Consider the following 6,000-nt stretch of genomic DNA (forward strand, 5'->3'; position numbering starts at 1 on the left):
GAACTTCTATCACCAGAAATACACATCTCTCACGCCTCAATGGAAAGCCTGAGAATCGAACTCACGGCCAACGAGGTGGTACGCCAACACCATACCGACCACGCCAGTGAGGTGCTCACCTGTCTGTAGCAAGATTCCCCTTAGCACTAATTTATGGAAATTCTGGCAATACTCATAGGAAAAGCACCAACAAATCTATGCTTACAATAGCTCATAAAACTGCTCGATACTGAGACGCATTCCACCAACGTATCTTCAGAGAAAGCATCATCATAATTCGAAATTAACAGACGTGTATCATTACTATATCCTTCTACGTTTTATGTGTGAATAACAAAGTAATCAAAGCCATGCATCTCTCTCTCTCTCTCTCTCTCTCTCTCTCTCTCTCTCTCTCTCTCTCTCTCTCACCAACTCAAATAAAGTCTTGACGTCATGAAGGTCTTGATTATTGACGTTACTTCATTCCTTTCTTACTTAACCTCACCTTGAGTCCCTCCTCCCCTGTCCCACGCCCTGGTGCTAAAGGAGAGTTCCAGTGGAGGAGGAGGAGGAGGAGGAGGAGGAGGAGGAGGAGGAGGACAAATACTATAACAATGGAGCTCATTTTCGGAACATGACACTCGCCGAGGTAATGCTGATTACTTGTCTCATCAGATAACCGCTTTGGGGTTAAAAAAAAAAACAAGGGGGGGTGGGCGGATTATGCAGTCGTAAACATTGAAGAGATATTAACGGGGCGTGAGTGAATTATGGTCACGACGGTTCCCTTCCCCCTTCACAAGAAGAAGGAGAAGAAGAAGAAGAAGTGTAATAAAACAGAAGAGTAACGCCGCTCTCTCGATCAATTCATCACGACTGACAGCTGAACGGCGGCATCCTTAAAATCAGTGGACGAAAAACAAGCGGGAATTTCAAAGTCGACGATCTATTAATTACACCGAGGGGCCAAAAGGGGACCCACAAACCCTCGACTTCCTTTTATTTTCTTCTTTTGTTACTTCGATTTTTTTTTTTTTGAAACTTCAACGCTTCCTACATTTTTCGTATAATGGAACCTAGTAGAGAGAGAGAGAGAGAGAGAGAGAGAGAGAGAGAGAGAGAGAGAGAGAGAGTCATGTCTCCTATAATGATGCTTTGGAGATATAAGAGGAAAAAAGACATGATTTGTATAATTATGATTAGGAGAGAGAGAGAGAGAGAGAGAGAGAGAGAGAGAGAGAGAGAGAGAGAGAGGTGCTAATAATACTCTTTCATCCTGACGGTTATTAGTAACCATCATCAAGCAGACAAATGACGTCATCAGGAACCATCAAATCATAATTATGTTTACTGGGCTGCAACAGCAAACACCTCCAGGTCTCTTGTCATGGTAATTCGTTGGAGCGAGCGTCTGGAAAAACACCCTAATTAGTCTGGACTGAAGGGCAGGGCAATTTTATCAACAGTGCTTTTGAGCGAAAGGAGCAGCGTAAACAAAAACAAAGGGAAATATCTCTATTGGTGGATTCTCTCTCTCTCTCTCTCTCTCTCTCTCTCTCTCTCTCTCTCTCTCTCTCTCTCTCATGATCAAGGGTTACCGCAGTGTCAATTTGACTGACATATTATTTTTCTTGACTTTTATCATTATCTTCTCGCTGCCACTATTTTGTGCTTTTGTAATAGGTTTAATTTTGTTGTCGTACTGTCTATACGGGGATTTACAATGGTGTAGATATTTTTATGGTATAATAATAATAATAATAATAATAATAATAATAAAATAATAATAATAATAATAATAATAATAATAATAATAATAATAACTTGCAATCGACCAAAAAATTATATAACTGTCTCTAAAAGCTGAGAAAAATATATCAATAATAATAATAATAATAATAATAATAATAATATAATAATAATAATAATAATAATAATAATAATAATAATAATAATAATAATTATTATTATTATCATCATTATATTATTATTAATATTATATAGAAAGTAAAAAAAAACATGTCTACAATGAAACCCACGAAACAGAAGACTACTTGAGAAAAAAATATAATAATAATAATAATAATAATAATAATAATAATAATAATAATAATAATAATAATAATAATAATAATAATAATTCCTCGGAAGTAGACCCTCTTTTATCTTGACACACACACACATACATAATAATAATAATAATAATAATAATAATAATAATAATATAATAATAATAATAATAATAATAATAATAATAATAATAATAATAATAATAATTCTGAAGCAATATGCAACAACCCCAATGGCCGGGAAGTCTTGCCCCGATCAAATAAAAATGGGTTTCGTAAGACGATCTTTAAGACGCTCTGCCGCCCGAATGCAAGTCAAGGCAAGGCGCTTTCTCGCCGACTAACTAAAGATCACTCAAGTGAGGAGTCCAGACCACAACGATGATATATTTATAGCTTCAGGAGTATGTATGTTTCAGCGTTCATTTCTAGTTTTTTTTCTTTATTATCATTTTGTCTTACAACTCTCTCTCTCTGTCTCTCTCTCTCTGCTCTGGTATTTTGCTTCTAACATTCTTCGATTCTCTCTAGTCTATGTACTATGTTTCAGTGCACATGCTCATTTATCTTCTCTCTCTCTCTCTCTCTCTCTCTCTCTCTCTGGTTTTTTGATACTAAAATTCCCCGTCTGATTCTCTCTTGTCTATGTATGTTTCACTGATCATTTATCTCTCTCTCTCTCTCTCTCTCTCTCTCTCTCTCTCTCTCTCTCTCTCTCTCTCTTCTTTTATGTATGCTTCAGTGCTCATTTTTTGTCCTGCTAATTTCTCTCTCTCTCTCTCTCTCTCTCTCTCTCTCTCTCTCTCTCTCTCTCTTTTCTATGTATGCTTCAGTGCTCAATTTTTGCCCTGACAATTCTCTGTCTGTCTGTCTCTCTCTATATATGTTTCAGCATTCACTTTTATTTTAACTTCCCTCTCTCTCTTCCTCCCTTATTATGCTGATAAATGAAATACAGTTGACAGAAATTTTTTTTTTTCTGTAACTGTAGATTAATCCCAAAAAATTTCTTATGGCTATAATGAGAGAATAATTTCAGTATTATCAACATCGCTTTCTCTCTCTCTCTCTCTCTCTCTCTCTCTCTCCTCTCTCTCTCTCTCAAAAGGATACATGCATATATAACGTCCTTCACTATCGTATCTAAGGGACTGAAATTAAGATAATACCACCGTCTTCTCTCACTGAATTTATTAGTTCCTTTTTCAAATATAATGATCAAATTTTGTGAACGTCTATTTTTCTACTGGCTTTCAACATTCTTCTCTTCCACCAGCGGGTGGCTTCAACGAAAAGACAAGACAATGATTATCGCAGCATTCATGTACTACTGAATGGTACAAAAATCCCCTGCGCAGCAAACTTCTACAACATTAACTATTTTATACACTTCATGCCCTCACTCGTTTCTGGATGAGAGAGAGAGAGAGAGAGAGAGAGAGAGAGAGAGAGAGAGAGAGAGAGAGAGAGAGAGAGAGAATCAAATAATACAGTTATTAAAGCAAAAGAAAGTAGCAGCCATTTCCACTGGCGAAGATTTTGCCCCAACAAATACATAAACTAGTTCCAGTCATCATTTGTCGTAAATAGTACAAAACGAGGTTATAACACCAAGCCACCATGACCCATTCTTGCTTCTTGGAAAGACAGAAGAAATAATGAGGTTAGTTATTAATATTCTCATATCCTGGAAATAATCACTCAAGAATAACCACTTTATCCCCCTTCTCCTATCCCCATTCCCCGAAACTTCTCAGTCCCCACATCTTTCATAAAGCCTGAGAGAGAGAGAGAGAGAGAGAGAGAGAGAGAGAGAGAGCCTCATTGTTAGCCTAACGAAGACAGCTAGGCAGCCCCCATTTTTGCTTGCCTGCGCGCGCACACTCTTCAGTTAAGTTTGCGATGGCGTCTTCGATACTGTCATATCTTAACACACTGCCAGTTTTTTGCCGATTTATTTCTGTTTTTTTCTCGATCGGGGAACATATTGCAAATTTATTCAAGACCTGGACCCAAAATGGCAGAGGACCGAGCTCGATTCTCCTCTTCCTCTTCTTTCTTGCCTCTCCGAGATTCGAGTGTTATCGATGACGGGCATCCAAACTCAATGAATATTCTGTTAAGGTTCTGTTTACTGCGGGCTAGGTAGGAGGAGAGAAGGGGGGAGAAAATATAAAAGAAAAATAGACAGCTATCAGTAATTTTCATCTTCCAGTCACGCCCTCCTGCAAAAAATGATTTTTGCAATTTCTTAATATTTTTTTAAAATTTTCTTTTTAGTTCGTTTCGTTTTTTGTTGGTCAGGGACGATGATGGTATTATACGACGGCAAAACGACCTGCATTGGTTCATGAATCGTTCTGGAATTACTCGCAACATTTTCGGACTGTAAAAAAAATGCAAAATGAGAAGCATTTTTGTATATGCGTTTATAAAAGAATCAACAATCATGGAAGAAGAATGTCCCTTCAGTAACAAATAGATTAAAAAGGAGTTATCCGTAACAAATATTGCACAGGTCTCCATGAAGCCTTGGTGTTCCGATGGCAATTATGTATTCCAACCTTCACTGTAAAATATGACAAGAGCTTCAAGTGAAGAGGAATAAATCTAGAAAATAACTGAAAAAGCAAAGGTGATGGGCTGGACAGGACTGTGGCATGTAAACAGCACTGCCCTGTGGACTATGTATTGATCTTCTGATCTGCATTAATGAATGTCATCAGTTTCAAACATTTTACTCTTCAGTGCAGCATGAAGTTATGATCTGCATTAATGAATGTTATCAGTTTCAAACATTTTACTCTCCAGTACAGCATGAAGTTATGATCTGCAGTAATGAATTTGAGCAATTTCAAACATTTAATTCTCCAGTGCTGCAGAGTTAGTAAAACAGATCTAATAAAAAGCCTCAGTGATAAACTGTGCCAGTTATACTCAGCAAAATAAGAAAACCTCTACTAATATGACTTAACAGGTTTTAAAGGCCTTCATGAGTGTCGGAAAAGGATCTACAGAAATTCGAATACCAGAAAAGAGGATCTATCAGGCGTGTATCCATCAGCACGTGAGTGGCAGGAGCAAGAGGTTATCTGAAGGAGGTCACTGCACTGAATGGAAGGAAGGTATATTGGGGAGAAAAGGACCTTTGGTGACACACTTAAAAATAAGGAAATGGAAGAGAAACTACAGTTCCGTGATGCTGTGTGTATGCGCGTGACAATGGCGGTTAAAGGGAGCTTGTTTAAACACATCAGGACCTGAAGAAGATAAAATCTCTTCGGAAGTATTTTCTATTTAAATTAAGGTCTTCATTTTGGTACTCAGTTCGAAATTATTGATATAGTTTTCAAGTAATCTCCCCAAATAAATAGAACTAAGGCATATGTGACAAAATGGATTAATATAACAAAAGTTTCTAGCTATCGGCCTTCCCTCTTGCAGTAAAAAAGACAATAAAAGTAACAATTCTGGATAAAATATCCTTTAATATTATTTGTCTTCTCTAGCCGTCAGAAATATTACGAGTAGAAATATTATTGTGACACATAAAAACAGAAAGCAAAATTGTCGTACATATAGTAAAGACCATCTCTAACTCACTGAGAACTGAAATTTATGCTCTAAGTACTTCGTTTTAGGAAAGAATACAACATCGTCAGACGGCAGCAAATGTCTTCGAAAACATGAATGTATAAATAAAACTGCAGTCTAAAACTCTGGAAAAAGATGGAAGTTTTGTAATGCTGCATTTTTGGCCAACAGTTTACATTTTCAAGGAATTTCATATCGAATGAGGTATCTTAGTCAAATTTAACTATAACCCGCCTGTTAAAGTTGATGATCTTATTTTGCAAAACCTATGAAATTTTGTACACACGAAGACAGTTTGCTAAATCGATAGAATATAGAATTTAGGCCAAAGGCCAAGGGTTTTGACCTATGAGGT

The sequence above is a fragment of the Macrobrachium nipponense genome, chromosome 20 (assembly GCF_015104395.2).
Source record: "Macrobrachium nipponense isolate FS-2020 chromosome 20, ASM1510439v2, whole genome shotgun sequence".
NCBI classification, from domain to species: Eukaryota; Metazoa; Arthropoda; class Malacostraca; order Decapoda; family Palaemonidae; genus Macrobrachium; species Macrobrachium nipponense.